General features: G+C 43.5%; 2 non-coding genes and 1 pseudogene across 2 annotated transcripts; all 3 read left to right on the top strand.

Annotated features, from left to right (window-relative positions):
* The first annotated feature begins 273 nt into the window (after nt 1–273).
* LOC133849661 (small subunit ribosomal RNA) lies at nt 274–2,265 on the top strand. The gene has a single exon (XR_009895415.1). It is a non-coding gene; the product is annotated as a small subunit ribosomal RNA (ribosomal RNA).
* Nucleotides 2,266–2,829: 564 nt separating this feature from the next.
* Nucleotides 2,830–3,007, top strand: LOC133849670 (5.8S ribosomal RNA). The gene has a single exon (XR_009895419.1). It is a non-coding gene; the product is annotated as a 5.8S ribosomal RNA (ribosomal RNA).
* Nucleotides 3,008–3,361: 354 nt separating this feature from the next.
* LOC133849667 (large subunit ribosomal RNA) lies at nt 3,362–8,437 on the top strand (annotated as a pseudogene).
* Nucleotides 8,438–21,148: the final 12,711 nt, after the last annotated feature.

Raw genomic sequence — 21,148 nt, 5'->3', positions numbered from 1 at the left:
AATGATATTTTTGAACGATTATATGCATATATATTTTATATATAAGTATATATATTTATATAAACAATTGTGAATTATAACTAGCGAACGTGAATGCTATCTAATTGTGGCCACATTCGTATAGTACATGTCAAGTATAACATATATATATATACAATTATTGAATATTATCGTTTGTTATTCAAAAATATTTGTGAGTTGTCATGTATTTTACATATTTGAAGATTTATGTAATTATATTTTAAATATTATTTACATAATGAAATGAACATTATTCTGGTTGATCCTGCCAGTAGTTATATGCTTGTCTCAAAGATTAAGCCATGCATGTCTAAGTACACACGAATTAATAGTGAAACCGCAAAAGGCTCATTATATCAGTTATGGTTCCTTAGATCGTTAACAGTTACTTGGATAACTGTGGTAATTCTAGAGCTAATACATGCAATTAAAACACGGACCTTCTGGAACGTGTGCTTTTATTAGGCTAAAACCAAGCGATCGCAAGATCGTTACACTGGTTGAACTCTAGATAACATGCAGATCGTATGGTCTCGTACCGACGACAGATCTTTCAAATGTCTGCCCTATCAACTTTTGATGGTAGTATCTAGGACTACCATGGTTGCAACGGGTAACGGGGAATCAGGGTTCGATTCCGGAGAGGGAGCCTGAGAAACGGCTACCACATCTAAGGAAGGCAGCAGGCGCGTAAATTACCCACTCCCAGCTCGGGGAGGTAGTGACGAAAATAACAATACAGGACTCATATCCGAGGCCCTGTAATTGAATGAGTACACTTTAAATCCTTTAACAAGGACCTATTGGAGGGCAAGTCTGGTGCCAGCAGCCGCGGTAATTCCAGCTCCAATAGCGTATATTAAAGTTGTTGCGGTTAAAACGTTCGTAGTTGAACTTGTGCTTCATACGGGTAGTGCAACTTACAATTGTAGTTAGTACTATACCTTTATGTATGTAAGCGTATTACCGGTGGAGTTCTTATATATAATTAGGTACTTGTACTTTTTTATATGTTCCTCCTATTTAAAAACCTGCATTAGTGCTCTTCATCGAGTGTTATTGTGGGCCGGTACAATTACTTTGAACAAATTAGAGTGCTTAAAGCAGGCTTCAAATGCCTGAATATTCTGTGCATGGGATAATGAAATAAGACCTCTGTTCTGCTTTCATTGGTTTTCAGATCAAGAGGTAATGATTAATAGAAGCAGTTTGGGGCATTAGTATTACGACGCGAGAGGTGAAATTCTTGGACCGTCGTAAGACTAACTTAAGCGAAAGCATTTGCCAAAGATGTTTTCATTAATCAAGAACGAAAGTTAGAGGTTCGAAGGCGATCAGATACCGCCCTAGTTCTAACCATAAACGATGCCAGCTAGCAATTGGGTGTAGCTACTTTTATGGCTCTCTCAGTCGCTTCCCGGGAAACCAAAGCTTTTGGGCTCCGGGGGAAGTATGGTTGCAAAGCTGAAACTTAAAGGAATTGACGGAAGGGCACCACCAGGAGTGGAGCCTGCGGCTTAATTTGACTCAACACGGGAAAACTTACCAGGTCCGAACATAAGTGTGTAAGACAGATTGATAGCTCTTTCTCGAATCTATGGGTGGTGGTGCATGGCCGTTCTTAGTTCGTGGAGTGATTTGTCTGGTTAATTCCGATAACGAACGAGACTCAAATATATTAAATAGATATCTTCAGGATTATGGTGTTGAAGCTTATATAGCCTTCATTCATGGTGGCAGTAAAATGTTTATTGTGTTTGAATGTGTTTATATAAGTGGAGCCGTACCTGTTGGTTTGTCCCATTATAAGGACACTAGCTTCTTAAATGGACAAATTGCGTCTAGCAATAATGAGATTGAGCAATAACAGGTCTGTGATGCCCTTAGATGTCCTGGGCTGCACGCGCGCTACAATGAAAGTATCAACGTGTATTTCCTAGACCGAGAGGTCCGGGTAAACCGCTGAACCACTTTCATGCTTGGGATTGTGAACTGAAACTGTTCACATGAACTTGGAATTCCCAGTAAGTGTGAGTCATTAACTCGCATTGATTACGTCCCTGCCCTTTGTGCACACCGCCCGTCGCTACTACCGATTGAATTATTTAGTGAGGTCTCCGGACGTGATCACTGTGACGCCTTGTGTGTTGCGGTTGTTTCGCAAAAGTTGACCGAACTTGATTATTTAGAGGAAGTAAAAGTCGTAACAAGGTTTCCGTAGGTGAACCTGCGGAAGGATCATTATTGTTTTAATGCATCTAACCGTTAATAAATTAAATTTGTTTTTCTCTTTTAGGAATTGCAATATTTAATAAATTAAGTAACTAATAAATATAAATATTTTATTCAATCATATGAGATACAATTATGCAACATATAATAATTTAAATTAGCTAAAAACCGTTTGTTATGTATTATTATTATTATATACTGTATTAAGAGTGTTTTATGTGTTTTGGATAAAATAAAAACTGCGTGTATATGTACCATAATATACATGCGTTGCAAAATGTATTGTGCATATTCCAGTGCGCATACATTGGTTCGCAACACCTAAAGAAAAACAATGTTGTACCTGTTTGCAGGTTAACGCTTTACATATGTTGATCATAATAAATAAATTTAGCTAAAATATACTTGTCATATATCTTATTATTATCGATTATGTAAAACTAAGACATTTCGCAACATTTATTTAGGTATAAAAAATTTTATTGAAGGAATTGATATATGCCAGTAAAATGGTGTATTTTTAATTTCTTTCAATAAAAATATTGTTGACGTAATGAAATAAAAAAAAAATTGTATCACTCTAAGCGGTGGATCACTCGGCTCATGGGTCGATGAAGAACGCAGCAAACTGTGCGTCATCGTGTGAACTGCAGGACACATGAACATCGACATTTTGAACGCATATCGCAGTCCATGCTGTTATGTACTTTAATTAATTTTTAGTGCTGCTTGGACTACATATGGTTGAGGGTTGTAAGACTATGCTAAATAAGTTGTTTAAAATTTTTCGGAATTTTAAGCACATTGTATATTATTGGATAATATAAGTGTGAATCTAAAAAGTTCTCGCTTAAGATATTCATAATATGAATTAATAAATGAAAATACTAAAACTCTGTTGCATGAGAAATTTGAAGAATTATATGTTCTTTATTCATTTCAAATAATACTGAGGAATGTCTAGCATAAAATATATTATTTTATAAACTAGAATTGCCTCTTATTAACGAATATGATATAAAGAATAATTTTGTGAATATTATGGACCTTCAAAAAAAAGATAGTATATTTCAAAATAGGCAGAGAATTGTCTATAAGTGTAATTAAACAACCTCAACTCATATGGGACTACCCCCTGAATTTAAGCATATTAATTAGGGAGGAAAAGAAACTAACAAGGATTTTCTTAGTAGCGGCGAGCGAAAAGAAATCAGTTCAGCACTAAGTCACTTTGTCTATATGGCAAATGTGAGATGCAGTGTATGGAACGTCAATATTCTAGTATGAGAAATTAACGATTTAAGTCCTTCTTAAATGAGGCCATTTACCCATAGAGGGTGCCAGGCCCGTATAACGTTAATGATTATTAGATGATGTTTCCAAAGAGTCGTGTTGCTTGATAGTGCAGCACTAAGTGGGTGGTAAACTCCATCTAAAACTAAATATAACCATGAGACCGATAGTAAACAAGTACCGTGAGGGAAAGTTGAAAAGAACTCTGAATAGAGAGTTAAATAGTACGTGAAACTGCTTAGAGGTTAAGCCCGATGAACCTGAATATCCGTTATGGAAAATTCATCATTAGAATTGTAATATTTAATCAATATTATAACGATAGTGTGCATTTTTTCCATATAAGGACATTGTAATCTATTAGCATGTATGGAATTTATCAAACAATTTTGATAAGAGTTTATTTAAATTAGAGTGCTTGCATTTTAACATAAAATAAATTTCAAAAATTTGATAAAGTGCTGATAGATTATATGAGTACAGTGCGTTAATTTTTCGGAATTATATAATGGCATGATTATCATTGATTTTATGTTTATTATAAGCACTTGTATGATTAACAATGCGAAAGATTCAGGATACCTTCGGGACCCGTCTTGAAACACGGACCAAGGAGTCTAACATATGTGCAAGTTATTGGGATATAAACCTAATAGCGTAATTAACTTGACTATTATTGGGATTAGTTTTTAACTATTTATAGTTAATTAACGCAATCCCGGGGCGTTCTATATAGTTATGTATAATAATATTTATATTATTTATGCCTCTAACTGGAACGTACCTTGAGCATATATGCTGTGACCCGAAAGATGGTGAACTATACTTGATCAGGTTGAAGTCAGGGAAACCCTGATGGAAGACCGAAACAGTTCTGACGTGCAAATCGATTGTCAGAATTGAGTATAGGGCGAAAGACCAATCGAACCATCTAGTAGCTGGTTCCTTCCGAAGTTTCCCTCAGGATAGCTGGTGCATTTAACTGTTGTATAAAATAATCTTATCTGGTAAAGCGAATGATTAGAGGCCTTAGGGTCGAAACGATCTTAACCTATTCTCAAACTTTAATGGGTAAGAACCTTAACTTTCTTGATATGAAGTTTAAGGTTATGATATAATGTGCCCAGTGGGCCACTTTTGGTAAGCAGAACTGGCGCTGTGGGATGAACCAAACGTAATGTTACGGTGCCCAAATTAACAACTCATTCAGAAACCATGAAAGGCGTTGGTTGCTTAAAACAGCAGGACGGTGATCATGGAAGTCGAAATCCGCTAAGGAGTGTGTAACAACTCACCTGCCGAAGCAACTAGCCCTTAAAATGGATGGCGCTTAAGTTGTATACCTATACATTACCGCTAAAGTAGATGATTTATATTACTTGTAATATAAATTTTGAAACTTTAGTGAGTAGGAAGGTACAATGGTGTGCTTAGAAGTGTTTGGCGTAAGCCTGCATGGAGCCGTCATTGGTACAGATCTTGGTGGTAGTAGCAAATAATCGAATGAGACCTTGGAGGACTGAAGTGGAGAAGGGTTTCGTGTGAACAGTGGTTGATCACGAGTTAGTCGGTCCTAAGTTCAAGGCGAAAGCCGAAAATTTTCAAGTAAAAAAGTAACTAAAATTTAAATTTTGTCATAATTAAAAAACTTGAATAATTTTGAACGAAAGGGAATACGGTTCCAATTCCGTAACCTGTTGAGTATCCGTTTGTTATTAAATATGGGCCTCGTGCTCATCCTGGCAACAGGAACGACCATAAAGAAGCCGTCGAGAGATATCGGAAGAGTTTTCTTTTCTGTTTTATAGCCGTACTACCATGGAAGTCTTTCGCAGAGAGATATGGTAGATGGGCTAGAAGAGCATGACATATACTGTTGTGTCGATATTTTCTCCTCGGACCTTGAAAATTTATGGTGGGGACACGCAAACTTCTCAACAGGCCGTACCAATATCCGCAGCTGGTCTCCAAGGTGAAGAGTCTCTAGCCGATAGAATAATGTATTTAAGGGAAGTCGGCAAATTAGATCCCTAACTTCGGGATAAGGATTGGCTCTGAAGATTGAGATAGTCGGGCTTGATTGGGAAACAATAACATGGTTTATGTGCTCGTTCTGGGTAAATAGAGTTTCTATCATTTATGGTAGTTTCTTGTTCCCCGGATAGTTTAGTTACGTAGCCAATTGTGGAACTTTCTGGCTAAAATTTTAAGAATACTAGTTGGGCAACCAGTTAGTTCTTTTAAATTATAACGATTATCAATTAACAATCAATTCAGAACTGGCACGGACTTGGGAAATCCGACTGTCTAATTAAAACAAAGCATTGTGATGGCCCTAGCGGGTGTTGACACAATGAGATTTCTGCCCAGTACTCTGAATGTCAAAGTGAAGAAATTCAAGTAAGCGCGGGTCAACGGCGGGAGTAACTATGACTCTCTTAAGGCCCCATATGGGACACTTGCTTGAGGGGGTATGGTCACCTATTACGTCTAGGGACCTGCAATTGCATCAAGTGCCATTGAATTCTTCTCCCGGACCGGACGGAATATCTCCAAGAACTGCCAGGAGTATTCCCAGTGGTGTTATGCTTCGCATAATGAACCTTATTCTCTGGTGCGGCAAACTACCCACACTCTTCCGAATGGCTCGAACCGTTTTCATCCCGAAGACGGTAAGAGCATCCCGACCAGAAGACTTCCGTCCGATATCGGTGCCTTCTGTCATAGTTAGACAACTCAATGCCATCTTGGCATCTCGATTGGCCTCATCAGTCGATTGGGATCCGCGTCAGCGGGGGTTTCTTCCTACTGACGGTTGCGCCAATAACGCGACAATAGTTGACTTAATCCTGAGGGACCACCATAGACGTCACGCGTCGTGTTATATCGCGACACTTGATGTCAGCAAAGCGTTTGACTCTGTGTCTCACGCAGCGGTAATTGACACCCTATCCGCGTATGGTGCACCAACGGGTTTTGTTGACTACGTACGTAGCTTGTACTTGGGAGGTGGCACTAGTCTCAATGGTAAAGGCTGGAGATCAGAGGAATTCGTCCCTGCTAGAGGTGTGAAGCAGGGTGACCCTTTGTCTCCACATATGTTCAACTTGGTCATCGACCGGTTGCTCAGGTCTCTACCGGACGAGATTGGTGTCAGTGTCGGAAATGCCAAAACAAACGCTGCAGCGTTCGCAGACGATCTGGTGTTGTTTGCTTCTACACCGAAGGGCCTTCAGGCATTATTGGATACCACGGTCTCCTTTTGGCGTCCGTTGGGCTGACCCTAAACGCTAATAAGTGTTTTACTGTTAGTGTCAAGGGGCAACCGAAGCAGAAGTGTACTGTGATCGAATCACGGAGCTTTTGTGTAGGTTCGCGCAAGTGTCCAAGCTTGAAGCGTTCTGAGGAATGGAAGTATCTTGGCATCCAGTTCACTGCGGACGGGAGGGCCCGCTACAATCCGACTGAGGACATTGGACCCAGATTGGATATCATATCGCGGTCCCCCCTGAAGCCACAGCAGAAGTTATTCGCCCTCAGAACTGTCCTCATTCCACAGCTATATCACAAGCTAACCCTTGGTAGTGTGGCAATAGGCGTTTTGAGAAAGTGTGACAGACTGGTACGGTCGGTCGTAAGGAAATGGTTAGATCTTCCTATGGATGTGTCAGTAGCATTCTTCCATGCCCCCCATACAAGTGGGGGTCTCGGTGTTCACTCAGTTCGAAGGACAGCTCCAATGCTGCGCATACAGAGGTTAACGAACATAAAATGGCCCCACCTCGAGCAATCCGAGACAGCCAGTTCGTTCCTTAGTGCGGAAATTCGGAGGGCCCGAGATAGGTGCAAGGCATCGGGAAACGCGGCTCTGGATACACGCCTTTTGATCGACTCGTACTGGGCGGATAGGTTGCACTCCTCTGTTGATGGTAGCGGTCTCCGTGAAGCAGGGCGTTATGCTCCGCAACACGGGTGGGTTGTCGCACCCACGCGTTTGTTAACTGGAAAAGCTTATTTGAATGGGATCAAACTGCGGATAAATGCCCTACCCACGCGGTCTCGTACCACGAGGGGAAGGCACGAATTGGAGAGGCAGTGTCGTGCAGGATGTGATGCTCCCGAATCACTAAACCACATTCTGCAGAAGTGTCATCGTACGCATGGGAGGCGGGTGGCTAGACACAACAGTGTGGCTAATTATCTCAAGCGGGGACTTGAGACGAGAGGCTACTCTGTCATTGCTGAACCAAGTCTGCAGGGAGAGAACAGGATATATAAGCCGGACCTGGTGGGTTTCCGACCAGATCACACGATAGTGATCGACGCTCAGGTAGTGACTGACGGACTTGATCTTGACCAATTTCATCAGAGTAAGGTTGAGATCTACGACAGACAGGACGTACGAACGGCTCTGGTTCGGGATTATCAGGCGCATGAGGACATCAAAATCGTGTCTGCTACGCTAAACTGGAGGGGCATCTGGAGCTATCGGTCGGTAAAACGACTGAGAGCACTGGGAGTCCTTAACGCTGGTGATAGCAATATTATCAGTACCAGGGTGGTAGATGGCGGAGTCTGCGGCTTTAAGACGTTCATGTTCCATACTGGATATCGCCAAGGAGTGGGTTAGCACCGAGGTTTACTTTCCTCATTGAAAGTCAACTACACTGGCCAACATCTATTGTGTACAAAGTAAAGGGAAAACAGTCATATGACGTGCCATCTATATATGGCATTGTTGTGTGGGCAAATTCATTTCCTACAATGGCCAAATAGCCAAATGCCTCGTCATCTAATTATCGACGCGCATGAATGGATTAACGAGATTCCTACTGTCCCTATCTACTCAGTCTGGTTTCAACTGTCGAGCTGAACAGACGTGTTAGCGGGTGCCTGCATTTGGTATTGTTTTGCGATAACAGTTATTTGTTGTCTTCGAACAGCGGTGAATTTTCGCGTGTACGCTTTGAGCTTCTCGTTCGCTGTGTACGTGTGAGTAGCGTTGGAAAGTCGTCGCGCGCCGTCGCGAGTGTGTGTGCGTGCGTGTGCTTGCTGTGCGCGCTGTTCTCGTTGAAGAAATTGCGGTACTTTCGTAATTGTCGCCGAGATAGTAAACAAACGAAGTTACGGTGTTTTGTTTACAGTAATTGTAATTACTGTAAATAGTGAATGTACAAGAGCTTATTGTTTTCGTCGCGGACAAAAGCTGAGCGATTTGAACTGCTTGAGTACACTGCTTGTCGCGGGTTTACTGCTTGCAACATGTATACTGCTTGCACTGCTTACATTATGAACTGCTTTAATTTGAACTGCTCGCGTGCACTGCTTGTGTGGTTTACTGCTTTCTGTGTACTGCTTGTGAGTGTGTGTGATTTACTGCTTGCGCGGTTTAGCTGCTTGCGCAGTTTAAACTGCGAACCGTTGGCGCCATGATGGACACGAGATCAAGCGCCAGTGTATGCAGCGATACGAGCGAGATGTCCGTCTCGGACGATCGTCCACGCGGGAAGCGAGGCAGAAAGCCGCGAGGCAACAAGGCTGTATCGTCGCCCAACCTGGTTGGCAGCGACGATGCATCCTCTGCCAAGCGGCTGGCTGTCTCCTTTATTGGGGCAATGCCGATGGAGCAGCCGCCAACGAAGTTGCCGCTGGAACCGCCGCTGGAGTCGCCGCTGGAGCCGCCGCTGGAGTCGCTGATGGAGCCGCCGCTGGAGTCGCCGATGGAGTTGCTGCTGCTACTGCTGCCCCTGCACCCGCTACGGTGGCCGCTGTCGCCCGACTGAGCGCGCCTGCCTGTCCAGCTCCTGCTGGTAGTTTTGTTGCTGCCAGTGTGGTGAAGGAAGGGTCTGATGCCGTATTGGCTCAGCTGGCGGGTGTAGACCAGACGGTGAGGTCCGCTGTGCTGCGCGCTGGACTGGCGCCGGAAGCGGCCATCGCCGTTCTGGAGGCAACTGCCCGGCTTAGCGAGCTGGTGACCGCGCTAGCTGTGCGAAACGCCGTCTTGGAGACGAAGGTTGCGTTGTGCCAACCAGCTGCTGCGCCCTTTATGGCCCCAAGTGCGAGTGGTGCCGCCACCAGAGCTGTCCCCGGCGTCGCCCCGATGGCCGCTCCTAGAAATGCTCCTGCAGCCAGAAAGCCCGTGGAAACGTGGTCGGCTGTAGTGACGAGCAAGGACCCGACAGTGTCGGGCAAGGAGATTGCCGATAAGGTGATGAGCCAAGTTGCTCCAGCTCTGGGCGTTAGAGTTCACGAAGTCCGTGAATTGAAGCGCGGTGGCGCCGTCATTCGTACGCCGTCGAGAAACGAGATGAACAAAGTGGTGGCCAACGCGAAATTCAACGAGGTTGGACTGGAGGTTGAGCCCAACCGTGGAGTGAGGTCGAAAATCACCGTGTTCGACGTGGACACTGGGATTATACCGGAAGTTTTCATGGACGAGCTCTATGAGAACCACTTCAAGGAGGAGTTCTCGCCGTCGGCCTTCAAGAAGATGGTGCATATGGCGTCGAAGCCGTGGTCGGTCACTGACGGTGTCAGAGTCAATCTGACACTCGAATGTGACGAAAAGGCGCAAGCGGTGCTTGATAAGACCGGGCGGGTCTACATCAAGTGGTTTTCGTTCCGCTGTAGGTCGCTCGTCCGTACTTACGCGTGTCATCGCTGTATGGGATTCGACCACAAGGTTGCGCAATGCCGATTGAAAACGAAGTATGCCGCCAATGCGGGCAGACCGGCCATGTAGCGTCGAAATGTGCTAGCCCGGTGGGCTACCGAAACTGCCGTTTCAAGGGCTTCCCTCCGGGCATTACATGCTGTCGGAGACGTGCCCAATATATGGTGCGGTCTTAGCGAGGGTGCAAGCTAGACATTAAAATGTTTAGCTTCATCCAAGCTAATTGTGGTCGAGGTCGAGCCGCTACTATTGAGTTTGCAACTCGGGTGCGAGACTCCCGCCACATGTTCGCGTTGGTGCAGGAACCATACGTCGACAGAAAGCACGGCATTACGGGCATTCCAGCCGGGATGCGTGTGTTTGCTGATCGGCGTTTGAAGGCTGCCATCTTCTTGGACGACCCGGATGCCATCTGTATGCCTATTGAGTCGCTCATCACGGACTTTGGCGTATGCGTGAGTGTCACTGGAATACAACACTGATTTGGAACCGTATCTTGCGTATCTAGATTCCGTGCTACTACTGGCTGGTAGCAATCCGGTTATCTGTGGCATGAATGCGATTTCAGTGTCCCCCTTGTGGTTCAGCAAATTGCTCGAGCGTGCTCGTGGCGATTTGAACCGCCGAAGGGGTGAGCTGCTGACCGAATGGATTCAAGAATCCCGAGCCGGCGTGCTAAATGAGGTCAGTAGTTTGTATACGTTCGATAATCACCGCGGACGGAGTGATATCGACGTCACGATTGCCAACGAAGCAGCGCTTATGTGGGCCACATATGACTGGAGAGTGGACGAGTGGGAACTCAGTGACCACAACACGATCTGTGTTGAGGTGACGCGAGACCCCAGAGACACAGTTGAGAGCGATGCTCCTGTTCCGTCCTGGAACTTCTCCAATGCACGTTGGCAGTCGTTCCGTGGTGAGCTTGTATGCAAGCTTGAGGAATTCCCGCAGGACTACACGGAGATGTCCATTGATGACCAGGTGTCTGCAACGCGTGCACTGGTGCACAGTGTATGCGACCATGTATTTGGACGCAGGCAGCCGAGAGCCGTTCGGAAAGTGGTCTGGTGGAATGCCAACCTCAGTACGAAGCGCCGAGAGGTCAGGAGACTGAGGCGGCGGCTACAGAATGCTCGTCGTCGTGGCAGCGATGAAGCAGGGCGACTTGCTACTGACCTGCGGATCTCCGTGGGTCAGTACAAGAAGCTTATTCTGTCGGCATAGGAGGACAACTGGCGTCGCTTCGTTGGAGATAATCGGGATGATCCCTGGGGCATGTCTACAGGATTTGCCGACGTCACAAACGGAATTCCGAGTTGGGCTGCCTTCGGGTAAATGGCGAGCCAGTCGTAACATGGCACGACTGTGCGCGAGTGCTCCTCCGTAACTTCTTCCCTGTTGCGGAGTCGAATGCACCGATTGCCATCCCAGATGTGCTTCCGCCCACACTCGACGAGTACGAAGTGAGTGCTTGTGTCGCCAGGCTACGGAGCAGACGCTCGCCTGGCATGGACGGCATCACTGGAGTGATCTGTAAGGAGGTTTGGCGTGCTATTCCTCAGCATCTTACAGCGTTGTATTCCCGCTGTTTAGCCGAAGGACATTTCCCTTCTGAGTGGAAACGCCCGCGCGTTGTGCCACTTCTCAAGGGCCCGATAAGGACAGGAGCGATCCTGGCTCTTATCGTGGTATATGTCTGCTACCAGTCTTTGTAAGGTGCTCGAGGGTATCATGGTCAGCCGAATGAAGGACATGCTCCCAGAGGGCTGCAGATGGCAATTTGGATTTCAACCTGGACGCTGTATGGAGGATGCCTGGAGACACGTGAAGAGTACTGTCGACGCCAGCCCGGCAAGATATGTACTCAGAATCTTCGTGGATTTCAAAGGAGCATTTGACCACGTGGAGTAGGATGCTGTGCTACGCCGGCTGATCGACTCTGGCTGCCGAGAAGCCAGCTTGTGGCGAAGCTTCTTCTCTGGCAGGAGTGCGTGCATCGTCAGCAGATACGAGGAAGCATCTGTGCCGGTAACCAGAAGTTGCCCACAGGGTTCCATCAGTGGTCCATTCATTTGGAACCTCATGATGGATGTGCTTCTTCGGCGCTTGGAGCCTTTGTGCAAACTGAGCGCGTATGCAGACGACTTGCTGCTTCTCGTTGAGGGAAACTCCCGAAACGATTTGGAGTCGAAAGGAGCGGAGTACATGTCCATCGTAGGAGCTTGGGGAACAGAGGTAGGCGTGTCCGTCTCCACCAGTAAGACGGCTGTCATGTTGCTGAAAGGCCAATTATCGGCTAATAGGCGGCCTGGGGTACGGTTTGCTGGAGCAAGCTTGCCCTACGCTGACAAATACCGGTATCTGGGCATCACGGTCGGCGAGCGGTTGAATTTCAACCCGCATATCGCGTCCTTACGTGATCGGCTGAGCGGAGTCGTTGGTGTTTTGGCACGCGTACTACGGGTCGACTGGGGGATCAGTCCCCGTGCCAAGCGGACCATTTACACTGGACTCATGGTGCCTTGTGCGCTATTTGGTGCCTCAGTGTGGTATGCCACGGCGATGAGACTAGTAGGGGCCAGGAGGCACCTATTGTCCTGCCAAAGGCGCATCCTTCTTGGATTCCTACCGGTGTGCCGTACAGTGTCCACTGTGGCACTGCAAGTTCTTGCTGGTGTTCCCCCGTTTGATCTGGCTGCCAAGAAATTGGCAATCAGTTTCAAACTCAAGCGCGATCACCCGCTGGAGGAGAGCGACTGGCTGTTTGGTCAAGATCTGTCGGGTCTTGATCACAAGCAGAAGATGGCGATGCTGGACGACCGTATGCTGCAGGAGTGGCAAAGCAGATGGAATAATGGTGATGAACCCGGCCGGGTGACTCATCTTTTTATCCCGGATGCTGGGTTCGTCTTCAGCAGGCGAGACTTCGGTTTCAGCCTACGTGCTGGATTCCTGCTGACAGGCCATGGATCGCTGAATGCATTTCTGCATGAGAGACGTCTAAGCGGTACGCCTGCATGTCTATGCGGTGCGGATAGCGAAGATGCGCTGCACGTTCAGTGTGTATGCCCCATATATGCAGATTTGCGTCACCTCGATGGACTTGGGATCGAATACCTGCATGGCGTCTGGAGGGTTTCTGGAGCGGTGGCGACACAGGAGAGGATGCAGCTATTGCAAACATTTGCCGATGCCGTGTTCGCAAGGCGTCGGCAATTGTTGTACCAGGAGGCGACGAATGGGCCGGCAGTCCTGAGCTGAAAGGCTAAAACTGTCTCACCCGTGTGGTTGACGGGTCTTAGAATTCCTCCACAGCTTATCCCTGCTTGTCGTATGAGGCGACTAAACGGATAATTTTTCCGTTTGGGCTGTCAGTCCCGAGCTGAAAAGCTAAAACTGACTCACCCGTGTGGATGACGGGTCTTAGAATTTCACCACAGTGGACCTCCACTTATCGTACGAAGCGAGTCTTGAGGTGCCACCAACGCTAACTGTTTGGAGTTAAATTGGTAGTACCCTTGTGGTACGAAACCTGACCGGAGGTCTTCTGGTACCACGGGAGCCAGGTGCCCGCGGACTCTTGTCCGTTCTGGCACGGGTTGTGGCCCTTCGGGAGCATCGTGGTGGCTGTGGTTTACATCCAAATGCGGAGAGAGCGGAGTGCTCGAAGTGGAGTTGCGTAATACAACCGGTTGCCGATAACCAAAAATCGGAAGAGGTTTTAGATGGGCCTCGCTCCCGACACAGGAGGAAGTACCCAGCCCAAACAGCTGGTGCTTCAGTGTGTACCTGCGGAGAGTCTTCAAGGGGGCGCTGTTCAACGCTTAAATTGTATCCCTGTGCTCGGGCACCGTGTGATAAGTCACTTGTGACAGGTGCACACGTAAAACACTGGTCTTTATGTCCCTATCTACTATCTAGCGAAGCCACAGCCAAGGGAACGGGCTTGGAATAATTAGCGGGGAAAGAAGACCCTTTTGAGCTTGACTCTAATCTGGCAGTGTAAGGAGACATAAGAGGTGTAGAATAAGTGGGAGATATTAAATTTCGGTTTAGTATCGACAATGAAATACCACTACTCTTATTGTTTCCTTACTTGCTTGATTAAATGGAACGTGTATCATTTCCTAGCCATTATACGGATATATTTATTATATCTTATGGTATTGGGTTTTGATGCAAGCTTCTTGATCAAAGTATCACGAGTTTGTTATATAATCGCAAACAAATTCATTAATGAGAGAGTGCATTTATGTATTCTTAAATTAAAAATTTGGTATAACTCCAATTACTCAGGTATGATCCAATTCAAGGACATTGCCAGGTAGGAGTTTGACTGGGGCGGTACATCTCTCAAATAATAACGGAGGTGTCCCAAGGCCAGCTCAGTGCGGACAGAAACCACACATAGAGCAAAAGGGCAAATGCTGACTTGATCTCGGTGTTCAGTACACACAGGGACAGCAAAAGCTCGGCCTATCGATCCTTTTGGTTTAAAGAGTTTTAACAAGAGGTGTCAGAAAAGTTACCATAGGGATAACTGGCTTGTGGCGGCCAAGCGTTCATAGCGACGTCGCTTTTTGATCCTTCGATGTCGGCTCTTCCTATCATTGTGAAGCAAAATTCACCAAGCGTTGGATTGTTCACCAATGCAAGGGAACGTGAACTGGGTTTAGACCGTCGTGAGACAGGTTAGTTTTACCCTACTAATGACAAAACGTTGTTGCGACAGCATTCCTGCGTAGTACAAGAGGAACCGCAGGTACGGACCAATGGCACAATACTTGTTCGAGCGAACAGTGGTATGACGCTACGTCCGTTGGATTATGCCTGAACGCCTCTAAGGTCGTATCCGTGCTGGACTGCAATGATAAATAAGGGGCAATTTGCATTGTATGGCTTCTAAACCATTAAAAGTTTATTATTCATTTAATAGACGACGATGGATGTGATGCCAATGTTACATATAACATAGTAAATTGGGAGGATCTTCGATCACCTGGTGCCGCGCTAGTTATATATTAAAACATTATTTAATACAATGACAAAGCCTTGAATCAATTGTAAACGACTTTTATAACAGGCAAGGTGTTGTAAGTGGTTGAGCAGCTGCCATACTGCGATCCACTGAAGCTTATCCTTTGCTTGACGATTCGATAAAATATATATGTTTAAGGCATATATAAAAAATATTATATGTATGATGTATATATGGAAACGTATATATGTTTATATATATAAATATGCAAAATTGTATGCATAATTATGTTATACAATTACGCATATAAGAAGAATATTTATACAATATATGAATATATTATATATATAAATAAATAACATATCAATGTGTACAAAATATACTTGTATATTTTAAATATGCATTTATTTAGTATGCGTTAATTATATATATTTATTTGGTAGCCAAAAGGACGCCATCATATTAGTGGCGAAAATTAAAAATATGCATAGTATATCTATGTGTACAAAATACTTGCATATTTTAAAAATGCATTTATTTATTATGCGTTGGTAATATATATTTATTTGGTAGCAAAAGGACGCCATCATATTAGTGGCGAAAATTAAGAATATGCATAGTATATCTATGTGTACAAAATACTTGCATATTTTAAATATGCATTTATTTAGTATGTGTTAGTTATACATATTTATTTGGTAGCAAAAGGACGGCATCATATTAGTGGCGAAAATTAAAAATATACATGATATATATGTATCTATGTGTACAGAATACTTGCGTATTTTAAGTATGCATTTAATATGTTTGGTAGCAAAAGAACGCCATCATATTGGTAGCGCAAATTAAGACATGAAAAACTTATAAGTTCAATTTTGACAAAAAATTTCAACATACGAAAATTGAATGAAAAACTTTTTAAATAGCATTTTATACTGTTTATTAATATAATGAGATAAGATTTTATATTTAACTTGAGAACAATTTTTTTGGACTTGGTGAATTTTTTATTGAACTGCAGCCATATGATATGAGGTTCTACCGAGATATGAGTTCAACATTGACAAAAAATTTCAACATGGGAAAATTGAATGAAAAACTTTTTAAATAGCATGTTATACAGCTTATTAATATAATGAGATAAGATTTTGAATTTAACTTAAGAAAAATTTTTTTTGGACTTGGTGAATTTTTTATTGAACTGCAGCCATATGATATGAGGTTCTACCGAGATATGAGTTCAACATTGACAAAAAATTTCAACATGTGAAAATTGAATGAAAAACTTTTTAAATAGCATTTAATACAGTTTATTAATATACTAAGATAAGAATTCGAGTTAAACTTAAGAAAACATTTTTTTGGACTTGGTGAATTATTTATTGAACTGCAGCCATATTATATGAGGTTCTAGCGAAATATGACAAAAAATTTCAACATATGAAAATTGAAGAAAAAACTTTTCAAATAGCATTTTATACAGTTTATTAATATAATGAGATAAGATTTTGAATTTAACTTGAGAAAAATTTTTGGACTTGGTGAATTTTTATTGAACTGCAGCCATATGATATGAGGTTCTACCGAGATATGAGTTCAACATTGACAAAAAATTTCAACATGTGAAAATTGAATGAAAAACTTTTTAAATAGCATTTAATACAGTTTATTAATATATTAAGATAAGAATTCGAGTGAAACTTGAGAAAACATTTTTTTGGACTTGGTGAATTTTTTATTGAACTGCAGCCATATTATATGAGGTTCTAGCGAAATATGACAAAAAATTTCAACATATGAAAATTGAAGAAAAAACTTTTCAAATAGCATTTTATACAGTTTAATAATATAATGAGATAAAATTTTGAATTTAACTTGAGAAAAAATTTTTTTGGACTTGGTGAATTTTTTATTGAACTGCAGCCATATGATATGAGGTTCTACCGAGATATGAGTTCAACATTGACAAAAAATTTCAACATGTGAAAATTGAATGAAAAACTTTTTGAATAGCATTTAATACTGTTTATTAATATACTATGATAAGAATTCGAGTTAAACTTGAGAAAACATTTTTTTGGACTTGGTGAATTTTTTATTGAACTGACATATGATTTCAACTTTGACAAAAATTTTAAACAATGTTAAACAATTTACGATTGTACTTGTATTTAATACAAATTATTGATGATAATATAATGAAGTTTTGCTGTTGTATTATTAAATTAGTGCCACATAAAGATACATTATGTGGTGGACGTTAGTAAAATGAGCTGGTTGTAGAAAACGTGTCACGAAACCTATATAGGGGTGGTGATGTCGAGCAGGCATGTCATATGAGAAAAATTTCACAAGTGAAATATATATGACTATGTATATGGAGTGAGTCTTGCCGGCATGTCATATATAAATAATATATGAAAATAATCATATAGAAGGCAATATGATTAAAAAGTTAAAATAATGAAGTTTTACTGTTGTATTATTAAATTAGTGCAACAAAAAGATACGTTAGATGGTAATACTAAATAAAATAAAAGCATTGCAGAAAACGTGTCACAAAACCTCTATAGGGGTGGTGAGGTCGGGCAGGCATGTCATATGAGAAAAATTTCACAAGTGAAATATATATGACTATGTATATGGAGTGAGTCTTGCCGGCATAAGTCATATATAAATAATATATGAATATAATCATATAGAAGGCAATATGATTATACAAGTTAAAAATAATGAAGTTTTGCTGTTGTATTATTAAATTAGTGCAACATAAAGATACATTAGATGGTAGACCTTTGTAAAATGAGCTGGTTGTAGAAAATGTGTCACAAAACCTATATAGGGGTGGTGATGTCGAGCAGGCATGTCATATGAGAAAAATTTCACAAGTGAAATATATATGACTATGTATATGGAGTGAGTCTTGCCGGCATAAGTCATATATAAATAATATATGAAAATAATCATATAGAAGGCAATATGATTAAAAAAGTTAAAAATAATGAAGTTTTACTGTTGTATTATTAAATTCGTGCAACAAAAAGATACGTTGGATGGCAATACTAAATAAAATAAAAGCATTGTAGAAAACGTGTCACAAAACCTATACATTTTTTTTTCGTCAATAATTATTTATTTAAAATCTGTCTGTACGGACAATAATTAAATTTTTTGAGGCAGCCTTGTCGATTAAATTCTCACAAGAGATGGTTGGTAGGGTTCTGGAGGGCTAATCATCATCCTCCATGGGCAGGTCGAGGGGTGTTTTTCTTTTAAGTCTTCTGACGGTTTGGCTGTTGTCCAAGATGTTGATGGCCAATGTGTTTGGGTGGTTATGTAGCCTGTTGATGTAATTTGTGCTCACTTTTCGAATTTCATCTTTTACCCAGGGAACCCTGAGTACCTCGTGGATGGTGCTGTTGTCATGGTAAGGATGAGCGTTCGAGACCATTCTCAGAGCCTTGTTCTGCAGCCTTTGGATGTTCCTGCAGTTTGATTTGCAGGCAGTGCCCCACAGCTGGATGCCATAAGTCCAGATTGGCTTAATGATGGTTTTGTAGACGAGCAGTTTAAGTTTGCTTTTAAGCTTCGAGCGTCTTCCAATGAGCCATTGGAATTGCTTCAGCCTCTCTTCAGCATGCTTTCTCTTCCTTAGGATGTGTGTGCGCCATGTTAACCGCCTGTCGAGCGTCATGCCCAGGTATTTGGGCGTGGGATTTTCTGGAATATTATCCCCATTAAGACTGACAGGCGGGCAATTGCCGTTCGTGTCATCGGCGTATGTGGCAACCAATAGGTTCTCGTTGAAAAATGTAGGCATGTCCGCTGTGTACAACGTGTACAATAGAGGGCCTAGGACGCTGCCTTGTGGTACACCGGCTTCGATACCTTTTGTGGTAGATCGTGCATCTCCGCATCTGACATAAAAGCTTCTGTTGTCGAGGTAAGATTGCAGAAATGCGTAATGGGGTTGAGGCAGGTTTCTCTTAAGCTTAAGCAGTAGCCCTGGGTGCCAGACTCTGTCGAAAGCTTGCTTCACGTCAAGCATTACGGCGCAGCAGTAGTTCTTCTCCTCGAATGCGTCCAATACCACTCTGACTAAACGGTGGCATTGTTCCGGGGTGGAGTGAGAACGCCTGAAGCCAAACTGGTGATCCGGAATCAACCCAGCTTCTTCCAGCACTGGCAATACTTGCGCAAAAATACTCTTTCGAGTATTTTGAGAGTATGGACAGCAAACTTATCGGACGATAAGAGCCAAGATTGGCTTCAGGTTTGCCAGGTTTAGGTATAAGAATTACCTCTGCTCGTTTCCAGATGGTTGGAAAATGTCCTAGCTGAAAGCACCTGCTGTATATGTTGGCGAGGAGTTGTAGGCAGGGAGGGGGAAGAAGCTTAACAGCCAGTGCTTCAATACCATCAGCGCTCGGCGATTTATTCGTCTTGAGTCCCTCGATCTCAAGTTTGACCTCATCCACCGAGACCATAGCTAGCTCTTCTTGGTTGTTGTTGGTGTTTTCATCTAATAGTTGTAGGGCACGATGCGTAGCTGAGATATCCAGGTCGGTGCATCTTATTATCGGCTTGAAGGCTTCGCTGAGGTGCTCCACAAAAGCTTCAGCTCTTTCTTGCTCTGTGCGGCACCAGGCGCCACTAGCACGCTGGACTGGAGCAACTCTCTTAGTAGGTCGTTTTATGTGACGAGTGACCTGCCAAAGGTTGTGCTGTGGGTCTCCAGGCTCAACATTGGCCAGGAACTCCTCAAACGAGCTCTGCCTGAGCTTTAGGAGCTTATCCTTAAGCTGCTTTGCGGCTCTGTTAAATACCCTTTTATCTCTAGGATTTCTGGATAGGAACCATACTCGTCGCAACCGTCTCTTCACAGCTACTAGCGAGGCAATCTCTGAAGACCAAAGGTGTAGGACCCTCGTTGGTAGTCTGGGAGAGATCGGGGCTCTGGGGGAAGCATGTGCTGCGGCGTTGTGCATGTGTTGCGTGAGCTCGTTGATGGCGTTGTCCACTTGCTCGGTGGAGGTAAGATCTTGCACTGGGTTGACATTTTCCGTTAGCCAGGCTTTGTAGGATTGCAGTCTCGTGCTCCTCTTGATCATCCTGGGATGTGCAGCTTTTCTCAGTGCAGGGAGGTTCAGCCGCAGTTCCACTGCGCTGTTGTCGGAGAAAAGGTCCGCGTTAGAAGAGCACGAGACTTTGGCACTATCAAATCCTTTGGAGAGGGCCATGTCCAGGGTGTCGGGAATTTTGGTCGGATCTGTTGGCCAGTAGGTGGGCTCTCCTGTGGTGTGGCATACGATGCTCCTGCGCTGGATGCACCTAAGTAGTGCGCTTCCTTTAGGGTTGCTGACTCGGCATCCCCACCATCGGTGCTTTGCGTTGAAATCGCCCCCAATTAGAAATCTGTTACCCAGGCTGCTCAGCAGCAGATCAAAATGCCTTTCTGATACTCTGTGTCTGGGGGGGAGGTAGACCGCGGCGACTGTAAGGTCGCCTAGTGGGCTGGGCAGATTGACTTTGGCACATTGTACCCAGTCTTCCTCTAAGGTACACAGCTCGTTGTACTTTATGCCCGCTTTAATAATAATTGCCGCTCCGCCATGAGCTCTGCCGCTGGGGTGGTCAGCGTGGATGATGTCATACCCGTGAAGTCGGATGTATGATCTATTGGAGAAGTGAGTTTCGGAGATGAGGAGTATGTCTGTGTTGTGTGTGTGGATAAAGTGTTCCACCTCTGGCCGGCTTTTAATCAGGCCGTTAGCAAAACCTATACATGGTGAGCAGTGTGTGTCCATCACGTATATATATGTATTGGATGCATATATTTCAGTTTGCATAATAGGTAATAATTATGTTATTACAAAAAGTCTCATCCGACGTTTATATGTTTATATAATAACTATTATTATATAAGCATATGACGAATTAAATGTCTT

The sequence above is a fragment of the Drosophila sulfurigaster genome, unplaced genomic scaffold (genome assembly GCF_023558435.1).
Source record: "Drosophila sulfurigaster albostrigata strain 15112-1811.04 unplaced genomic scaffold, ASM2355843v2 contig_104_pilon, whole genome shotgun sequence".
Classification (NCBI taxonomy): domain Eukaryota; kingdom Metazoa; phylum Arthropoda; class Insecta; order Diptera; family Drosophilidae; genus Drosophila; species Drosophila sulfurigaster.
This window is presented reverse-complemented; position numbering and strand designations above follow the sequence as displayed.